Genomic DNA, 22,113 nt, shown 5'->3' with positions numbered 1-22,113 from the left:
CACAATTCACGATTTCGTACCCGAATATTTCCCACATTCTGCATTTTTCATTTACTTCCACATTATTCATCCAATTGACTTCGTTCCAACTTCAATATATTCCAGCAATTCAAGCCATGAGCTCTTCCAGCTTTTCAGTTCCAAAATTCACGCCTTACCCACAATTCCCGATTTCGTACCCGCACATTACCCACATTCTACATTTTCCATTTACTTACACATTATTCATCCGATTGACGTCGTTCCAGCTTCAATATATTCCAGCATTTCAAGCCATTAGCTCTTCCAGCTTTTCAGTTCCAAAATTCACGCCTTGCCCACAATTCCCGATTTCGTACCCGAATATTTCCCACATTCTACATTTTCCATTTACTTACACATTATTCATCCGATTGACGTTGTTCCAGCTTCAATATATTCCAGCATTTCAAGCCATGAGCTCTTCCACGTTTTCAGTTCCAAAATTCACACCTTGCCCACAATTCCGGATTTCGTACCCGAATATTTCCCACATTCTATATTTCACATTTACTTCGACATTTTTCATCCGATTGACTTCGTTCCAACTTCAATATATTCCAGCAATTCAAGCCATGAGCTCTTCCAGCTTTTCAGTTCCAAAATTCACGCCTTACCCACAATTCCCGATTTTGTACCCGCACATTACCCACATTCTACATTTTCTTCCACATTATTCATCCGATTGACGTTGTTCGGGCTTCAATATATTCCAGCAATTCAAGCCATGAGCTCTTCCAGCTTTTCAGTTCCAAAATTCACACCTTGCCCACAATTCCGGATTTCGTACCCGAATATTTCCCACATTCTATATTTCACATTTCCTTCCACATTATTCATCCGATTGACTTCGTTCCAACTTCAATATATTCCAGCAATTCAAGCCATGAGCTCTTCCAGCTTTTCAGTTCCAAAATTCACGCCTTACCCACAATTCCCGATTGCGTACCCGAATATTTCCCACATTCTACATTTCACATTTACTTCGACATTTTTCATCCGATTGACGTTGTTTCAACTTCAATATATTCCACCAATTCAAGCCATGAGCTCTTCCAGCTTTTCAGTTCCAAAATTCCCGCCTTACCCACAATTCCCAATTTCGTACCCAAATATTTCCCACATTCTACATTTTCCATTTACTTCCACATTATTTATCCGATTGACTTCGTTCCAACTTCAATATATTCCACCATTTCACGTCATGAGCTCTTCCATCTTACCACCTAACTTACCACGTATGGCGGCCATTTTCCAACTTACCATGCACGGCGGCCATTTTAGACAAATGATATGCCCAGGTTTCTCGCCAACCTGGCCTCCCAAGGCGGTGGCCATTTTGGCCAATTGATTAGGTATGCGTGTGATTCTTGCCAGGATATTCCCCGACCTGAACAGGAAGTGACCAATATCAACAGGAAGTGACCTCATATCAACAGGAAGTGACCTCATATCAACAGGAAGTGACTTAATCTCAACAGGAAGTGACTTAATTTCAACATGAAGTGACTTAATTTCAACAGGAAGTGACCTAAAATCAACAGGAAGTGACCTGATTTTAACAGGAAATGACCCGATTTCAACAGGAAGTGACCTGATTTTAACAGGAAGTGACCTCATATCAACAGGAAGTGACTTAAAATCAACAGGAAGTGACCCGATTTCAACAGGAAGTGACTTAATTTCAACAGGAAGTGGCCTAAAATCAACAGGAAGTGACCCGATTTCAACAGGAAGTGACCCAATTTTGACAGGAAGTGACCTGATATCAACAGGAAGTGACCCAATTTCAATAGGAAGTGACCCAATTTTGACAGGAAGTGACCTGATATCAACAGGAAGTGACCCAATTTCAACAGGAAGTGACCCGATTTCAACAGGAAGTGACCCAATTTTGACAGGAAGTGACCTGATATCAACAGGAAGTGACCCAATTCCAACAGGAAGTGACCCAATTTTGACAGGAAGTGACCTGATATCAACAGGAAGTGACCCGATTTCAACAGGAAGTGACCCGATTTCAACAGGAAGTGACCCAATTTTGACAGGAAGTGACCTGATATCAACAGGAAGTGACCCAATTTCAACAGGAAGTGACCCAATTTTGACAGGAAGTGACCTGATATCAACAGGAAGTGACCCAATTTCAACAGGAAGTGACCCGATTTCAACAGGAAGTGACCCAATTTTGACAGGAAGTGACCTGATATCAACAGGAAGTGACCCAATTCCAACAGGAAGTGACCCAATTCCAACAGGAAGTGACCCAATTTTGACAGGAAGTGACCTGATATCAACAGGAAGTGACCCGATTTCAACAGGAAGTGACCCAATTTCAACAGGAAGTGACCCGATTTCAACAGGAAGTGACCCAATTTTGACAGGAAGTGACCTGATATCAACAGGAAGTGACCCAATTTCAACAGGAAGTGACCCTATTTTGACAGGAAGTGACCTGATATCAACAGGAAGTGACCCAATTTCAACAGGAAGTGACCCGATTTCAACAGGAAGTGACCCGATTTCAACAGGAAGTGGCCTGAAATCAACAGGAAGTGAGTATGCTAGTGCTAAGTTAGCATGCTAATGTTAGCTAATGCTAATTCTAGCTGAACATGCTAATGCTATTGCTAGCTTAGCATGCTAATGCTAATGTTAGCTCAGCATGCTAATGCTAATGTTAGCTTAGCATGTGAATGCTAATGTTAGCTTAGCATGCTAATGCTAATGTTAGCTTAGCATGCTAATGCTAATGTTAGCTTAGCATGCTAATGCTAATGTTAGCTTAGCATGCTAATGCTAATGCTAAGTTAGCATGCTAATGCTAATGTTAGCTTGCTAATGCTAATGTTAGCTTAGCATGCTAATGCTAATGTTAGCATGCTAATGCTAATGTTAGCATGCTAATGCTAAGTTAGCATATTAATGCTAATGTTAACTTAGCATGCTAATGCTAGCTTAGTATACTAATGCAAATGTGACCTGATTTCAACAGAGTGACTATTACTCCATTGCTTAAGTTTGCCACTCCTTACACCATTGCGACTCGATTCTACCCTCCTTACTTCATTGCTTACTTAATTCTTCTCACTTTACTCCATTGCTTACCCGATTACTTGCTACTTCGTCCATTTCTTACTTGATTTCTTCCTTGTTTTCTTGTTTCTTGCTGATTTATTTTTACTTTTGTGGTATTTGTATTCCTTCAACTGCTTCTAGATTTTTGGATGAATTTAAACCATTCCAACTTCAGCATGTTAAGCTCATTCCATGTCATTCAGTATCATTCAACATCATTCAATATCATTCAATATCATTCAATATCTTTCAATATCTTTTAATATCATTCATCATCATTCAACATTATTCCAAATCATTCCACAGGTATTCATTCAGCTCTCCAGCCTTCACACGCCATTTCCCCAGAAATGGCATTTCTAGTTGTGTGAAGGCTGGAGGCCTTCACACATATGTTATTCTACACCATTCCCGTTATTCTTATTATTATTATTATTCTTATTATTCTTATATTTTATTCCTCGCACTTTTTTGTCCAGCTTCTACTTCCACATTTTTCACCCGATTCACTCCGTTCCAATTTCAAACGATTCCAAATATTCGCGCCTACAGCGCTTCCATTTTTCTTATTCCCACGATTCACGTGTTACCCGCAATTCCCGATTTCGTACCCGATTTTTCCCCATGTATTCTTAATGGGAGATTCAAAATTTCACATTTCCTTCCACATTTTTCATCCGATTCACTTCGTTCCAACTTCAAATATGTTCCATCATGAGCTCTTCCAGCTTTTCAGTTCCAAAATTCACGCCTTACCCACAATTCACGATTTCGTACCCGAATATTTCCCACATTCTACATTTCACATTTACTTCCACATTATTCATCCGATTGACTTCATGCCAACTTCAATAATCCAAGCCATGAGCTCTTCCAGCTTTTCAGTTCCAAAATTCACGCCTTACCCACAATTCACGATTTCGTACCCGAATATTTCCCACATTCTACATTTTTCATTTACTTCCACATTATTCATCCAATTGACTTCGTTCCAACTTCAATATATTCCAGCAATTCAAGCCATGAGCTCTTCCAGCTTTTCAGTTCCAAAATTCACGCCTTACCCACAATTCCCGATTTCGTACCCGCACATTACCCACATTCTACATTTTCCATTTACTTACACATTATTCATCCGATTGACGTCGTTCCAGCTTCAATATATTCCAGCATTTCAAGCCATTAGCTCTTCCAGCTTTTCAGTTCCAAAATTCACGCCTTGCCCACAATTCCCGATTTCGTACCCGAATATTTCCCACATTCTACATTTTCCATTTACTTACACATTATTCATCCGATTGACGTTGTTCCAGCTTCAATATATTCCAGCAATTCAAGCCATGAGCTCTTCCAGCTTTTCAGTTCCAAAATTCATGCCTTACCCACAATTCCCGATTTCGTACCCGAATATTTCCCACATTATACATTTCACATTTACTTCGACATTTTTCATCCGATTGACGTCGTTTCAACTTCAATCTATTCCACCAATTCAAGCCATGAGCTCTTCCTGCTTTTCAGTTCCAAAATTCACGCCTTACCCACAATTCCCAATTTCGTGCCCAAATATTTCCCACATTCTACATTTTCCATTTACTTCCACATTATTTATCCGATTGACTTCGTTCTAACTTCAATATATTCCAGCAATTCAAGCCATGAGCTCTTCCAGCTTTTCAGTTCCAAAATTCATGCCTTACCCACAATTCCCGATTTCGTACCCGAATATTTCCCACATTCTACATTTCACATTTACTTCGACATTTTTTATCCGATTGACGTTGTTTCAACTTCAATATATTCCACCAATTCAAGCCATGAGCTCTTCCAACTTTTCAGTTCCAAAATTCCCGCCTTACCCACAATTCCCAATTTCGTACCCAAATATTTCCCACATTCTACATTTTCCATTTACTTCCACATTATTTATCCGATTGACTTCGTTCCAACTTCAATATATTCCACCATTTCACGTCATGAGCTCTTCCATCTTACCACCTAACTTACCACGTATGGCGGCCATTTTCCAACTTACCATGCACGGCGGCCATTTTAGACAAATGATATGCCCAGGTTTCTCGCCAACCTGGCCTCCCAAGGCGGTGTCCATTTTGGCCAATTGATTAGGTATGCGTGTGATTCTTGCCAGGATATTCCCCGACCTGAACAGGAAGTGACCAATATCAACAGGAAGTGACCTCATATCAACAGGAAGTGACCTAAAATCAACAGGAAGTGACCTGATTTTAACAGGAAATGACCCGATTTCAACAGGAAGTGACCTGATTTTAACAGGAAGTGACCTCATATCAACAGGAAGTGACTTAAAATCAACAGGAAGTGACCCGATTTCAACAGGAAGTGACTTAATTTCAACAGGAAGTGGCCTAAAATCAACAGGAAGTGACCTGTTTTTAACAGGAAGTGACCCGATTTCAACAGGAAGTGACCCAATTTTGACAGGAAGTGACCTGATATCAACAGGAAGTGACCCAATTTCAACAGGAAGTGACCCAATTTTGACAGGAAGTGACCTGATATCAACAGGAAGTGACCCAATTTCAACAGGAAGTGACCCGATTTCAACAGGAAGTGGCCTGAAATCAACAGGAAGTGAGCATGCTAGTGCTAAGTTAGCATGCTAATGCTAGCTAATGCTAATGCTAGCTGAACATGCTAATGCTATTGCTAGCTTAGCATGCTAATGCTAATGTTAGCTCAGCATGCTAATGCTAATGCTAGCTTAGCATGTGAATGCTAATGTTAGCTTAGCATGCTAATGCTAATGTTAGCTTAGCATGCTAAAGCTAAGTTAGCATGCTAATGCTAATGTTAGCTTAGCATGTTAATGCTAAGTTAACATGCTAATGTTAGCTTAGCATGCTAATGCTAAGTTAGCATGCTAATGTTAATGCTAAGTTAGCATGCTAATGCTAATGTTAGCATGCTAATGCTAATGTTAGCATGCTAATGCTAATGTTAACTTAGCATGCTAATGCTAATGTTAGCATGCTAATGCTAATGTTAGCTTAGAATGCTAATGCTAATGTTAGCATGCTAATGCTAAGTTAGCATATTAATGCTAATGTTAACTTAGCATGCTAATGCTAGCTTAGTATACTAATGCAAATGTGACCTGATTTCAACAGAGTGACTATTACTCCATTGCTTAAGTTTGCCACTCCTTACACCATTGCGACTCGATTCTACCCTCCTTACTTCATTGCTTACTTAATTCTTCTCACTTTACTCCATTGCTTACCCGATTACTTGCTACTTCCTCCATTTCTTACTTGATTCCTTCCTTGTTTTCATGTTTCTTGCTGATTTATTTTTACTTTTGTGGTATTTATCTTCCTTCAACTGCTTCTAGATTTCTGGATGAATTTAAACCATTCCAACTTCAGCATGTTAAGCTCATTCCATGTCATTCAGTATCATTCAACATCATTCAATATCATTCAATATCTTTCAATATCTTTCAATATCATTCATCATCATTCAACATTATTCCAAATCATTCCACAGGTATTCATTCAGCTCTCCAGCCTTCACACGCCATTTCCCCAGAAATGGCATTTCTAGTTATTATTATTATTATATTTTATTCCTCGCACTTTTTTGTCCAGTTTCTTCTTCCACATTTTTCACCCGATTCACTCCGTTCCAATTTCAAACGATTCCAAATATTCACGCCTACAGCGCTTCCATTTTTCTTATTCCCACGATTCACGTGTTACCCACAATTCCCGATTTCGTACCCGATTTTTCCCCATTTATTCTTAATGGGAGATTCAAAATTTCACATTTCCTTCCACATTTTTCATCCGATTCACTTCGTTCCAACTTCAATATGTTCCATAATGAGCTTTTCAGTTCCAAAATTCACGCCTTACCCACAATTCACGATTTCGTACCCGAATATTTCCCACATTCTACATTTTTCATTTACTTCCACATTTTTCATCCGATTCACTTCGTTCCAACTTCAAATATGTTCCATCATGAGCTCTTCCAGCTTTTCAGTTCCAAAATTCACGCCTTACCCACAATTCACGATTTCGTACCCGAATATTTCCCACATTCTATATTTCACATTTACTTCCACATTATTCATCCGATTGACTTCGTTCCAACGTCAATATATTCCAGCAATTCAAGCCATGAGCTCTTCCAGCTTTTCAGTTCCAAAATTCATGCCTTACCCACAATTCCCGATTTCGTACCCGCACATTACCCACATTCTACATTTTCCATTTTCTTCCACATTATTCATCCGATTGACGTCGTTCCAGCTTCAATATATTCCAGCAATTCAAGCCATGAGCTCTTCCAGCTTTTCAGTTCCAAAATTCACACCTTGCCCACAATTCCGGATTTCGTACCCGAATATTTCCCACATTCTATATTTCACATTTACTTCCACATTATTCATCCGATTGACTTCGTTCCAACTTCAATATATTCCACCAATTCAAGCCATGAGCTCTTCCAGCTTTTCAGTTCCAAAATTAACGCCTTACCCACAATTCCCAATTTCGTACCCAAATATTTCCCACATTCTACATTTTCCATTTACTTCCACATTATTTATCCGATTGACTTCGTTCCAACTTCAATATATTCTACCATTTCACGTCATGAGCTCTTCCATCTTACCACCTAACTTACCGCACATGGCGGCCATTTTCCAACTTACCATGCACGGCGGCCATTTTAGACAAATGATATGCCCAGGTTTCTCACCAACTTGGCCTCCCAAGGCGGTGGCCATTTTGGCCAATTGATTAGGTATGCTAACACAACAAAAAAAGTGTGCATTATGGACCATAAAGGTGGTAAAAAAAATAATTTATTTCCATCCTCAACTGGTCCGTGAAGCATTATGGGATGAGGTCGTCTCCGCCCTCTCGCCAGGGGGAGTGACGTCAGACAAGTTACGTTTTCAGTAGGGGTGGAACAAAAAAACGATTCGACCGAACCATCGTTCGTCAAGGGGAGCTCAACGACCGTATCGGTTGCGAGTGAGGCTTTACGGTTTTCATAACAATAGCAAGAGTTCTGCGCCGTGCTCTACTTGTTTTGTTTACATTTCAGTAGCATCACCATTCAAGCTACTTCCGTGTTTCCGTGCTCGCGACACGGCGCGCGCGCGCGCAAAGAGTGACAACATACAAATGGAGACAGTTAGCAGAAGCCGGTGCCGTACATCTCGGTATTTCCCATGGCTATCGAGTCCTCTCGGTGCACTTGTATGTCCCGGGCCGGCGTTGGTACTGCGCGCGAGCCAAAAAGAATAACTCCCGTGACGATCCAATGCATGGATTCAAACGACACAGGTATGTCCCACAACCAACACACCAGCTAAGCTAAAAGCACACTGCAAGTATCTCATTTCTCAGTTTGTGGCTCCCTGTCAATGTCTACAACTAGCATGAGCAGCAGATAGGAGAACTGAGACGTGCCCGCGATTACGACAGCCCAAAAAACAAAATATAAACAGTAGTGATTCTGTGGTCATCATCGTGTCTCAGATTAAAAAAACAAAAAAAGATGTCATACATTAACCAAAAATGAAAGTGATGACAAAAGAAAAAAAAAATTGTTAAATACAAAAATTGTTGATTAAAAAGGGAAATGAAGTTTTGGAAATATTTTTGCATATATTAAGTGGTTAAAATGTGTTTGATAGATTTATTGTTCCATAAGGTGGCTTCATATTTCTTTTGGCTGGACGGTAGGTTTATTTCATGTCTTAAATGTATGTTTCTGAAATACTTCACAATGTGCACATATTCTGTTTAATTGTGTTGGTGTCTGTCTAAAGGTTAAATATTTATATTTAACATTAAATTATCAACCTTTAGTTTTCCTGATCCTTATTTTGAAGAGAAAAAACAAACATACCAAAAAACAATTATAACTGTCAATAACTACTAATAAATATTTAAACTGATACATGTGTACACAGTGGAATAGCGGAACAAACAAACAATAGAGGAATTTAGGGGATTTTCATTTTCAACCCGGATAGATTTTTATTTTTTGTTTTATAAAAAGTATTTACGTTACAAGAAGTCAAGAGAGACTGCCTACTTTGTTTTTCATAAAAAAAAACCTTTATTTTCATGTTAAAAATGCACTTTCAATAAAGTATTTGGAACTCCGTTTCTACTGCATTATTTTTATGTTGAGATGGTGTTATCGGCAGCTGCTGAAAGTAACTAATAAAGTAACTTTTAATCTAACTTAGTTACTTTTAAAATCAAGTAATCAGTAACGCAATTTAGTTACTTTTAAAACCAAGTAATCAGTAAAGTAACTAAGTTACTTTTTCAAGGTAACTGTGGCAACACTGCTCAAATGTTCCCCAATTTCTATACTGAGAAACGTTTCTTGGTAGGAGTAATATGGCGGCCTCGCGGCTTCAAAAGTCTTGGCCTATCGGCTATCCAGTAGTATATTCAGATCAGTGCGTTTTCCTCCGCCACTTCCGGGTCCTCCGGGATCCGTAGGAAACGAAACGAGCCTTATCCGATGTTCTATTATGTGTTTATTTAGCACAAATCGAGAAATGAAATGTGGCCATAAACCGTTTTTCGCAAGCTGGTTTCTCCTTGACTGGAAGCCGTTCGTCTTTTGCGGCACGGCACAAGCTGCTGCTACAGTGGAAGCTTGCTGCCCCCTAGTGTCTATTTTTAGGTCCCTGTTGGCCCTAATCTTTTGTGGCGCGTCACTGCTGCTGCTACAGTGGAAGCTTGCTGCCCCCTAGTGTCTATTTTTAGGTCCCTGTTGGCGCCTATTCTTCGGGACTTCCAAACATGGCTTTAGATGGCTATCACAACTTGATAGTGGAAATGAAAAATAACGGCATGACGTCTAGTGATGAACATGAGACAATTGCAGCTCATTCAGAACGCTGCAGCTCGAGTTCTGACCAAAACAAAAAGATCAGAAAATATTACTCCAGTACTTAAGTATTTACACTGGCTCCCTGTCAGCTGTAGAATCGATTTTAAAGTTCTGCTACTCGTCTATAAATCACTAAATGGTTTGGGTCCTGAATGCTGATTGAGTACAAACCCAGCAGGGCTCTGAGATCCACAGACTTGGGCCAACGAGTGGAACCCAGAGTTCGAAGCAAACATGGTGAAGCTGCATTTAGCTATTATGCTGCACACAGATGGAATAGGCTACCAACATAAGTGAAGTCAGCCCCGAGTGTAAATGCTTTCAAATCCAGGTTAAAAACTTTGCTTTTTTCTTATACCTTTGATTAGGGACTTTTAACTCTTTGATCGCCATAAATGTTTAAAGACGTTCAGTATAAACCTAGAATTGGCCGCCATAGACGTTAATTGACGTCTACTATGTTTTTTTATGGAAACGGGTGGAGGAAAGCCTTGGGCAGCTGTGCTCCAAGTATCAAGCCGATCGGGTTACTATAATGAGTATTCCTGGCCACTAGATGGCTGTGATGAGTCTTTTGGACAAGATCGGGTAGGAGACAACAGTAGAAGAAGAGAGGCGGAGCTAGAGTGTTGAGGGGGAGAGAATGGCTAACTTGGCTAAGGGAGTCAAAAAGGCTACAGATGGCAATCAGCTCACGCTTGATCCTTATTTTCAAAGCTCAAAAGCATCGACCAGTGCTCAAGAGCACAGTGATGACGGAGTTAAGTCATAGTTGAAGCGGTGACGCGGCCGTTTCGACCACGTCCTAAAGGCCTCAGTATGCTTCTGCGAGAGGCTCGCGTCGAGGCGTCACGTTGGAGCTCCGCTCGTGCGTTTGCCTTCCGACTTGTGCGCAATACACATCGGTGTCTGCTGGAGTTTCACACCAAGTCCCGCTGTCGCTATGGTTGGGCCGCCACAGAGTGGCGATTTCTCTGCATTTTATGACGGATTCAGGAAGTTCAATTTAATTCGGAAACACGAAACAAAGCCGGGGGGAGAGTAAGTTCATCACCGTGGCAATTAATTATTGCCAATTTGCACCGGTGTCGGCCGTAAACTCGCCAAAACACAACAGCCGTGCGCTTAGCGAACACAGTTTTTTTTAATTTTTTTTATTTTTATTTTTTAATTGTTGTTTTCCGCCTCTCGTCCCAGGCACATATCCACATGCATAGCCGTGGTCTCCGAGCAGGGAAGTCGATTTGCGCCGCCAGTTGCCTTCACGGAAACTATCTGGGCGGGGGGCGGGGAGAGAGAGAGAGAAAAAAAGAAAAAACGCCATCGAACGGACCAATCAGAGGCGAGCGACGCCCCGCCATCGACGTGCGTCCAAGGATTGGCGACGTGTGCACGTCGGCCGGCCACGAGCGACGCAGCACTTAAAATTCATGGCTCGCGTCGATCATGTGATCGACGGCGCTCATCGACGCGAGAGCAAACGTGGAGGCATAAATTAGGCTTTAGGCCCCACCGGCTAGCGATGCTAATAACGTCCAATTCCGCACCGGCTAGCGATACTAACACCGGAGAAAAGTGGTGCACAACTGAGCACGTCTGCACAGATGACGTTTCATTATGGGTCCGATGCAAGACAGTCTTGGACAGTCTTCCAAAGAACGTGAAGGTAAGCGCTAACGTGCTAAGAGATTGCTAGTAAGATTACTTTACTAACTTTTCGGCGATCTGCTAGCAGCATGTGTAAATGTGCTGATATACACTAGAACATCTATTACCTATACAAACGTGAATGTATATTTTATAGATCGTGCTCACAGCAACGTCCGACCGCTGGTTCTACGACGAAGAAAGGTAAAAACAAAACAAAAACAAAAACGTTTTCAATACACCGCAACAAGCTCCCCCTCATAGGGCCCAAAGTGACCCTTCTCACAGTGAGCAGAACAAAGGTAAAAAGAAAAAAAAAAAGATTCTCCACAGCTCTAATAAAATATTTGATGGTAAACGTCTTCTATAATTTACAGAATGTGCATCAACCAATACATCGAAGAAAAAAAGGTAAACATGCACACACACACACACACACACACACACACACACACACACACACACACACACACACACACACACACATTGCATCACAGTGCTCTAAAATAATATATGATATTGAAATGTATATTTGCAGATCCCAAAGATTCTGGCTGGCTTGAAGTTGATGAATTCGGCTGGCAGCCAACCATCTTCCCCTTTGCTGCAAAACCAGGACCAAGGGATGCTGCAGCAGAGCTGAATTCCCACCTGCCAGCTGACATCCTGGAGCTCTTCATCACGGATGAACTTCTCCAGCACATCGTTCATCATACCAACCTCTACGCAAATCAGTCCATGCAGAAGCAGACTGACAAAAACTGTTGCGCATGTGTAAATAGTTTGCAAAGAGTTTTCCAAATTGTTTGTTCGGATTGCTACTGTTGCATGTAAATAAACTGTTATTTTGCAATCAAAAAACATTTTTTATTGTTGGGGTTGTGTTTTATAGAAGTTTAGGTGTTTGTAGAATCACTCATGCAAAAAAAAAAAGTGCCAAATTCACTAGAGTGCATGAAATAACATCGTTTCACAAAAAGCTTGATTTCTCCGTATTTTGGAAGAAAATAGAGGATTTGGGTGAAACGAAGGTGTTTTCTATTGTTGATTACTGAAGATCCGAATAAGGTAGAAACAAACTTTTTTTTTAGATGAAAGATGAGACTTCAATCTTTCATTTGGTAGTATCCGCGTTTCCATAGTCCTAACACAACATTTTCTGTGGAGCTTGAAAGATCGGTAAAATTCTGTAAATCAGCTGGCAGTATAGGGGTTACCTTTTCCGAAACTGGCTGGCAGTCAAAGAGTTAAACAGCTTTAATTTTTTTTTTTTATTATTAATAATAATATTAATATTATTTTAAACTTCCTTATGTTAAATGTTTTAAAGTTTGTTGAATAATGTTTTAAGATTGTTATTGTATGTTTTTTTTTTTTTTTTAGTAAATTTTGTAACCTATTTTTATTGTTTTTATTTTTTTTCCTCTGAATGTTAACTACTGTTTTTTTATGCTTATGTGTTGTCTTTCCTTGTGTAAAGCACATTGAGTTGCCTTGTGTATGAAATGTGCTATACAAATAAACTTGCCTTGCCTTGCCTTGCCTAGTGAAATCGCTACACATCTGTGTAGCCAATTTGGCCCTATAAGAGGACTTTCGGAGAAATATCCGAAGGTGGCTCTCAGATCATTGTCTGTCAGATGCCTCGAAATAGACACTAGGGGGCAGCAAGCTTCCACTGTAGCAGCAGCTTGTGCCGTGCCGCAAAAGATGAACGTTTCCAGTCAAGGAGAAACCAGCTTGCGAAAAACGGTTTATGGCCACATTTCATTTCCCGATTTGTGCTAAATAAACAAATAATAGAACATTGGATAAGGCTCGTTTCCCGTTTTTCATTTTTATTTCAACAAAACGGGAGACGACTCGTTTATTTGTTCATATAAATAAATTTTTAAAAAAAGGAAATCGGTTTGTTTCCCGTTTTCCGTGTCCTTGCTTCAGAAGGAAAAACGAATGGCCAAAAAGTACACAGACTCCTCACTTGTCTTGTGTCTTGGCTTCCTCCCCCCACCGAAGCTGCATTCCCGGGTGGGGGGAAGTAGAGCAAGGAGGCGCGGCCCTTTTGTCTGCACCAATGGCAACCATCTGTGGTCAGATATATTTGCATAGTATGCCAGGCAACCTATCAGACTTCTGTGTGCGGCTCAGCATTTCCGGTCTTTTTAGTTTGTTTTCTGTGAATTGCTGCTTACAATGACACAATATTACCTATTACATTGTTGAAGTAGCTTCCATAAGCACTCTTAAATTGAATTTTGCAGCCAAGTGTCTGTATTGGTGCTGGTTTGGTACCTGAACTGTAGGAAGTGTCGTCTGGGGTTGCCTTATATATCAGTCCGCTCCCTTGGCTTGTTGTGTAGCTTCGGCTTCGCATATACTAAAATTGGAACGATACAGAGAAGATTAGCATGGCCCCTGCGCAAGGATGACACGCAAATTCGTGAAGCGTTCTACATTTTTATAATTTTTGATGATAAAAATCAGTATTTTTTTTTTTTTGATAAAGAAATATTGAAAAAATCATAAATAAATCAGCAAGAAACAAGAAAACAAGGAAGAAATCAAGTAAGAAATGGAGGAAGTAGCAAGTAATCGGGTAAGCAATGGAGTAAAGTGAGAAGAATTAAGTAAGCAATGAAGTAAGGAGGGGAGAATCGAGTCGCAATGGTGTAAGGAGTGGCAAACTTAAGCAATGGAGTAATAGTCACTCTGTTGAAATCAGGTCACATTTGCATTAGTATACTAAGCTAGCATTAGCATGCTAAGCTAACATTAGCATTAGCATACTAACTTAACATTAGCATGCTAAGCTAACATTAGCATTAGCATGCAAACATTAGCATTAGCATGCTAACATTAGCATTAGCATGCTAGCATTAGCATGCTAAGTTAATATTAGCATTAGCATGCTCACTTCCTGTTGATTTCAGGACACTTCCTGTTGAAATCGGGTCACTTCCTGTTGAAATTGGGTCACTTCCTGTTGATCTTAGGTCACTTCCTGTTGATATGAGGTCACTTCCTGTTGATATGAGGTCACTTCCTGTTAAAATCAGGTCACTTCCTGTTAAAATCAGGTCACTTCCTGTTGAAATCGGGTCACTTCCTGTTGAAATCAGGTCACTTCCTGTTGATTTTAGGTCACTTCCCATTGAAATTAGGTCACTTCCTGTTGATTTAAGGTCACTTACTGGTCACTTCCTATTGAAATTAAGTCACTTCCTGCTGATATGAGGTCACTTCCTGTTGATATTGGTCACTTCCTGTTCAGGTCGGGGAATATCCTGGCAAGAATCACAGGCATACCTAATCAATTGGCCAAAATGGCCACCGCCTTGGGAGGCCAGGTTGGCGAGAAACCTGGGCATATCATTTGTCTAAAATGGCCGCCGTGCATGGTAAGTTGGAAAATGCCCACCATACGTGGTAAGTTAGGTGGTAAGATGGAAGAGCTCATGACGTGAAATGGTGGAATATATTGAAGTTGGAACGAAGTCAATCGGATAAATAATGTGGAAGTAAATGGAAAATGTAGAATGTGGGAAATATTTGGGTACGAAATTGGGAATTGTGGGTAAGGCGTGAATTTTGGATCTGAAAAGCTGGAAGAGCTCATGGCTTGAATTGGTGGAATATATTGAAGTTGAAACGACGTCAATCGGATGAAAAATGTCGAAGTAAATGTGAAATGTAGAATGTGGGAAATATTCGGGTACGAAATCGGGAATTGTGGGTAAGGCATGAATTTTGGAACTGAAAAGCTGGAAGAGCTCATGGCTTGAATTGCTGGAATATATTGAAGTTGGAACGAAGTCAATCGGATGAATAATGTGGAAGGAAATGTGAAATATAGAATGTGGGAAGTATTCGGGTACGAAATCCGGAATTGTGGGCAAGGTGTGAATTTTGGAACTGAAAAGCTGGAAGAGCTCATGGCTTGAATTGCTGGAATATATTGAAGCCGGAACAACGTCAATCGGATGAATAATGTGTAAGTAAATGGAAAATGTAGAATGTGGGAAATATTCGGGTACGAAATCAGGAATTGTGGGCAAGGCGTGAATTTTGGAACTGAAAAGCTGGAAGAGCTAATGGCTTGAAATGCTGGAATATATTGAAGCTGGAACGACGTCAATTGGATGGATAATGTGGAAGTAAATGGAAAATGTAGAATGTGGGAAATATTCGGGTACGAAATCGGGAATTGTGGGCAAGGCGTGAATTTTGGAACTGAAAAGCTGGAATAACTCATGGCTTGAATTGCTGGAATATATTGAAGTTGGAACGAAGTCAATCGGATGAATAATGTGGAAGTAAATGAAAAATGTAGAATGTGGGAAATATTCGGGTACGAAATCGTGAATTGTGGGTAAGGCGTGAATTTTGGAACTGAAAAGCTCATGATGGAACATATTGAAGTTGGAACGAAGTGAATCGGATGAAAAATGTGGAAGGAAATGTGAAATTTTGAATCTCCCATTAAGAATACATGGGGAAAAATCGGGTACGAAATCAGGAATTGCGGGTAACACGTGAATCGTGGGAATAAGAAAAATGGAAGCGCTGTAGGCGTGAATATTTGGAATCGTTTGAAATTGGAACGGAGTGAATCGGGTGAAAAATGTGGAAGTAGAAACAGGACAAAAAAGTGCGAGGAATAAAATAGAATAAGAATAATAACTAGAAATGCCATTTCTGGGGAAATGGCGTGTGAAGGCTGGAGAGCTGAATGAATACCTGTGGAATGATTTGGAATAATATTGAATGATGATGAATGATATTGAAAGATATTGAATGACATTGAATGGTGTTGAATGATGTTGAATGATACTGAATGACATGCAATGAGCTTAACATGCTGAAGTTGGAATGGTTTAAATTCATCCAAAAATCTAGAAGCAGTTGAAGGAAGATAAATACCACAAAAGTAAAAGTAAATCAGCAAGAAACAAGAAAACAAGGAAGAAATCAAGTAAGAAATGGAGGAAGTAGCAAGTAATCGGGTAAGCAATGGAGTAAAGTGAGAAGAAATAAGTAAGCAATAAAGTAAGGAGGGAAGAATCGAGTCGCAATGGTGTAAGGAGTGGCAAACTTAAGCAATGGAGTAATAGTCACTCTGATGAAATCAGGTCACATTTGCATTACTATACTAAGCTAGCGTTAGCATGCTAAGCTAACATTAGCATTAATATGCTAACTTAAAATTAACATGCTAAGCTTACATTAGCATGAGCATGTTAAGCTAACATTAGCATGCTAAGCTAACATTAGCATTAGCATGCTAAGCTAACATTAGCATTGGCATGTTAACTTAGCATTAGCATTAGCATGCTAAGCTAACATTAGCATTAGCATGCTAACTTAGCATTAGCATTAGCATGCTAACATTAGCATTAGTATGCTAACTTAGCATTAGCATGCTAAGCTAACATTAGCATTAGCATGCTAACTTAGCATTAGCATGCTAAGCTAACATTAGCATTAACATGCTAACATTAGCATTGGCATGTTAAGCTAACATTAGCATTAGCATGCTAGCTTAGCATTAGCATGCTAAGCTAGCATTAGCATTAGCATGCTAAGCTAACATTAGCATTAGCATGCTAAGCTAGCATTAGCATGCTAAGCTAACATTAGCATTAGCATGCTAACTTAGCATTAACATTAGCATGCTAACATTAGCATTAGCATGCTAACTTAGAATTAGCATTAGCATGCAAAGCTAACATTAACATTAGCATGTTAACTTAGCATTAGCATGCTAAGCTAACATTAACATTTGCATGCTAAGCTAGCAATAGCATTAGCATGTTCAGATAGCGTTAGCATTAGCTAGCATTATCATGCTAACTTAGCACTAGTATGCTCACTTCCTGTTGATTTCAGGCCACTTCCTGTTTAAATCGGGTCACTTCCTGTTAAAATGGGTCATTTCCTGTTGATTTTAGGTCACTTCCTGTTGATATGAGGTCACTTCCTATTAAATTCAGGTCACTTCCTGTTAAAATCAGGTCACTTCCTGTTGAAATCAGGTCACTTCCTGTTAAAATCAGGTCACTTCCTGTTGATTTCAGGTCACTTCCTATTGAATTTAGCTCGAAATGGCGGAAATCCTAGGCGTCCCTAATCAATTGGCCAAGATGGCCACCGCCCTCGGTGGACGACGTGGCGGAAATCCTAGGCTTCCCGAATCAATTGGCCAAGATGGCCGCCGCCCCCGGTGGACGACGTGGCGGAAATCCTCGGCGTCCCTAATCCATTGGCCAAGATGGCCGCCGGCCTGTGGGTCCAGGTTGGCGAGAATCCTGGGCATATCTAATCATTTATCCAAAATGGCCGCCATTCATGGTAATTTGGAAAATGGCCGCCATGCGTGGTAAGTTCGGTGGTAAGATGGAAGAGTTCATGACGTGAAATGGTGGAATATATTGAAGTTGGAACGAAGTCAATCGGAAAAAATAATGTGGAAGTAAATGGAAAATGTAGAATGTGGGAAATATTTGGGTACGAAATTGGGAATTGTGGGTAAGGCGTGAATTTTGGAACTGAAAAGCTGGAAGAGCTCATGGCTTGAATTGGTGGAATATATTGAAGTTGAAACGACGTCAATCGGATGAATAATGTGGAAGTAAATGTGAAATATAGAATTTGGGAAATATTCGGGTACGAAATTGGGAATTGTGGGTAAGGCGTGAATTTTGGAACTGAAAAGCTGGAAGAGCTCATGGCTTGAATTGCTGGAATATATTGAAGTTGGAACGAAGTCAATCGGATGAATAATGTGGAAGTAAATGAAAAATGTAGAATGTGGGAAATATTCGGGTACGAAATCGTGAATTGTGGGTAAGGCGTGAATTTTGGAACTGAAAAGCTGGAAGAGCTCATGATGGAACATATTGAAGTTTGAACGAAGTGAATCGGATGAAAAATGTGGAAGGAAATGTGAAATTTTGAATCTCCCATTAAGAATACATGGGGAAAAATCGGGTACGAAATCAGGAATTGCGGGTAACACGTGAATCGTGGGAATAAGAAAAATGGAAGCGCTGTAGGCGCGAATATTTGGAATCGTTTGAAATTGGAACGGAGTGAATCGGGTGAAAAATGTGGAAGAAGAAACTGGACAAAAAAGTGCGAGGAATAAAATAGAATAAGAATAACGGGAATGGTGTAGAATAACATATGTGTGAAGGCCTCCAGCCTTCACACAACTAGAAATGCCATTTCTGGGGAAATGGCGTGTGAAGGCTGGAGAGCTGAATGAATACCTGTGGAATGATTTGGAATATTGTTGAATGATGATGAATGATATTGAAAGATATTGAAAGATATTGAAAGATATTGAATGATATTGAATGATATTGAATGATGTTGAATGATACTGAATGACATGGAATGAGCTAAACATGCTGAAGTTGGAATGGTTTAAATTCATCCAGAAATCTAGAAGCAGTTGAAGGAAGACAAATACCACAAAAGTAAAAATAAATCAGCAAGAAACAAGAAAACAAGGAAGAAATCAAGTAAGAAATGGACGAAGTAGCAAGTAATCGGGTAAGCAATGGAGTAAAGTGAGAAGAATTAAGTAAGCAATGAAGTAAGGAGGGTAGAATCGAGTCGCAATGGTGTAAGGAGTGGCAAACTTAAGCAATGGAGTAATAGTCACTCTGTTGAAATCAGGTCACATTTGCATTAGTATACTAAGCTAGCATTAGCATGCTAAGTTAACATTAGCATTAATGTGCTAACTTAGCATTAGCATGCTAAGCTAACATTAGCATTAGCATGCTAACTTAGCATTAGCATTCTAAGCAAACATTAGCATTGGCATGCTAAGCTAACATTAGCATTAGCATGCTAACATTAGCATTAGCATGCTAAGCTAACAATAGCATTAGCATGCTAACATTAGCATTAGCATGCTAACTTTGCATTAGCATTAGCATGCTAAGCTAACATTAGCATTAGCATGCTAAGCTAACATTAGCATTAGCATGCTAAGCTAACATTAGCATTAGCATGCTAACTTAGCATTAGCATGCTAAGCTAACATTAGCATTAGCATGCTAAGCTAACATTAGCATTCACATGCTAAGCTAACATTAGCATTAGCATGCTGAGCTAACATTAGCATTAGCATGCTAAGCTAGCAATAGCATTAGCATGTTCAGCTAGAATTAGCATTAGCTAGCATTAGCATGCTAACTTAGCACTAGCATGCTCACTTCCTGTTGATTTCAGGCCACTTCCTGTTGAAATCGGGTCACTTCCTGTTGAAATTGGGTAACTTCCTGTTGATATCAGGTCACTTCCTGTCAAAATTGGGTCACTTCCTGTTGAAATTGGGTCACTTCCTGTTGATATCAGGTCACTTCCTGTCAAAATTGGGTCACTTCCTGTTGAAATTGGGTCACTTCCTGTTAAAAACAGGTCACTTCCTGTTGATTTTAGGTCACTTCCTGTTGAAATTAAGTCACTTCCTGTTGAAATCGGGTCACTTCCTGTTGATTTTAAGTCACTTCCTGTTGACATGAAGTCACTTCCTGTTAAAATCAGGTCACTTCCTGTTGAAATCGGGTCATTTCCTGTTAAAATCAGGTCACTTCCTGTTGATTTTAGGTCACTTCCTGTTGAAATTAAGTCACTTCCTGTTGAAATTAAGTCACTTCCTGTTGATATGAGGTCACTTCCTGTTGATATTGGTCACTTCCTGTTCAGGTCGGGGAATATCCTGGCAAGAATCACACGCATACCTAATCAATTGGCCAAAATGGCCACCGCCTGGGGAGGCCAGGTTGGCGAGAAACCTGGGCATATCATTTGTCTAAAATGGCCGCCGTGCATGGTAAGTTGGAAAATGGCCGCCATACGTGGTAAGTTAGGTGGTAAGATGGAAGAGCTCATGACGTGAAATGGTGGAATATATTGAAGTTGGAACGAAGTCAATCGGATAAATAATGTGGAAGTAAATGGAAAATGTAGAATGTGGGAAATATTTGGGTACGAAATTGGGAATTGTGGGTAAGGCGTGAATTTTGGAACTGAAAAGCTGGAAGAGCTCATGGCTTGAATTGGTGGAATATATTGAAGTTGAAACCACGTCAATCGGTTGAAAAATGTCGAAGTAAATGTGAAATGTAGAATGTGGGAAATATTCGGGTACGCAATCGGGAATTGTGGGTAAGGCATGAATTTTGGAACTGAAAAGCTGGAAGAGCTCATGGCTTGAATTGCTGGAATATATTGAAGTTGGAACGAAGTCAATCGGATGACTAATGTGGAAGTAAATGTGAAATATAGAATGTGGGAAATATTCGGGTATGAAATCCGGAATTGTGGGCAAGGTGTGAATTTTGGAACTGAAAAGCTGGAAGAGCTCATGGCTTGAATTGCTGGAATATATTGAAGCTGGAACGACGTCAATCGGATGAATAATGTGTAAGTAAATGGAAAATGTAGAATGTGGGAAATATTCGGGTACGAAATCGGGAATTGTGGGCAAGGCGTGAATTTTGGAACTGAAAAGCTGGAAGAGCTAATGGCTTGAAATGCTGGAATATATTGAAGCTGGAACGACGTCAATCGGATGAATAATGTGTAAGTAAATGGAAAATGTAGAATGTGGGAAATATTCGGGTACGAAATCGGGAATTGTGGGTCAGGCGTAAATTTTGGAACTGAAAAGCTGGAAGAGCTCATGGCTTGAAGTGGTGGAATATATTCAAGTTGAAACGACGTCAATCGGATGAATAATGTGGAAGTAAATGGAAAATGTAGAATGTGGGAAATATTCGGGTACGAAATCAGGAATTGTGGGCAAGGCGTGAATTTTGGAACTGAAAAGCTGGAAGAGCTAATGGCTTGAAATGCTGGAATATATTGAAGCTGGAACGACGTCAATCGGATGAATAATGTGTAAGTAAATGGAAAATGTAGAATGTGGGAAATATTCGGGTACTAAATCGGGAATTGTGGGTCAGGCGTGAATTTTGGAACTGAAAAGCTGGAATAGCTCATGGCTTGAATTGCTGGAATATATTGAAGTTGGAACGAAGTCAATTGGATGAATAATGTGGAAGTAAATGAAAAATGTAGAATGTGGGAAATATTCGGGTACAAAATCGTGAATTGTGGGTAAGGCGTGAATTTTGGAACTGAAAAGCTCATTATGGAACATATTGAAGTTGGAACGAAGTGAATCGGATGAAAAATGTGGAAGGAAATGTGAAATTTTGAATCTCCCATTAAGAATAAATAGGGAAAAATCGGGTACGAAATCGGGAATTGTGGGTAACACGTGAATCGTGGGAATAAGAAAAATGGAAGCGCTGTAGGCGTGAATATTTGGAATCGTTTGAAATTGGAACGGAGTGAATCGGGTGAAAAATGTGGAAGAAGAAACTGGACAAAAAAGTGCGAGGAATAAAATATAATAATAAGAATAACGGGAATGGTGTA

At 40.0% G+C, this 22,113-nt stretch overlaps 1 long non-coding RNA gene and 1 other non-coding gene across 2 annotated transcripts; both read left to right on the top strand.

Moving 5' to 3' along the window:
• The first annotated feature begins 10,411 nt into the window (after nt 1-10,411).
• Nucleotides 10,412-13,205, top strand: LOC144033689 (uncharacterized). Its single transcript, XR_013288043.1, has 5 exons — nt 10,412-11,674; nt 11,813-11,859; nt 11,920-11,957; nt 12,033-12,066; nt 12,194-13,205. It is a non-coding gene; the product is annotated as an uncharacterized LOC144033689 (long non-coding RNA).
• An 804-nt stretch (nt 13,206-14,009) lies between these two features.
• LOC144008096 (U6 spliceosomal RNA) lies at nt 14,010-14,115 on the top strand. Its single transcript, XR_013280612.1, has one exon. It is a non-coding gene; the product is annotated as a U6 spliceosomal RNA (small nuclear RNA).
• The last annotated feature ends 7,998 nt before the right edge of the window (nt 14,116-22,113 follow it).

The sequence above is a fragment of the Festucalex cinctus genome, chromosome 1 (assembly GCF_051991245.1).
Source record: "Festucalex cinctus isolate MCC-2025b chromosome 1, RoL_Fcin_1.0, whole genome shotgun sequence".
NCBI classification, from domain to species: Eukaryota; Metazoa; Chordata; class Actinopteri; order Syngnathiformes; family Syngnathidae; genus Festucalex; species Festucalex cinctus.
This window is presented reverse-complemented; position numbering and strand designations above follow the sequence as displayed.